The sequence below is a fragment of the Phalaenopsis equestris genome, unplaced genomic scaffold (assembly GCF_001263595.1).
Source record: "Phalaenopsis equestris unplaced genomic scaffold, ASM126359v1 Scaffold000503, whole genome shotgun sequence".
Classification (NCBI taxonomy): domain Eukaryota; kingdom Viridiplantae; phylum Streptophyta; class Magnoliopsida; order Asparagales; family Orchidaceae; genus Phalaenopsis; species Phalaenopsis equestris.
The window spans coordinates 188,937-189,338 of record NW_018164943.1 but is presented as its reverse complement, the minus strand read 5'-3'; positions in this window follow the sequence as shown (position 1 = coordinate 189,338).

Below are 402 nucleotides of genomic sequence, written 5' to 3'. Positions count from 1 at the left end.
CGCCAAGCAAGGCGGAGAAGAGGCGCCCACTTCAAAGATGAGACGGGAATAGGGGTGTAAGTGAGCCAAGTCAACTTGTGAGTCGGCTTGGGCTTGACTCGTAAGTGGCTCATGAACTGAGCTTGATAAGCTAACAAGTCAAGCTCAAGCTCAAGCCAGCCCAGACTCGACTTATTAACTCACTCATTTAAAAAATAAATAATAAAAATTATACTTAAATGTATTAAAAAAATGTCTTTAAATTATTAAAAATATTTAAGAAATGATATTTTACATCTTTTTATTAAGTACCTCCTAAATAGTCATTTTATTTGTCAATTTATTATAATATTAGCTTAAATTAATATTGTTTTCTCTATTTAATACTAAACAAGCTAAGCTTGAGCTCAAGGTCAAACTCAA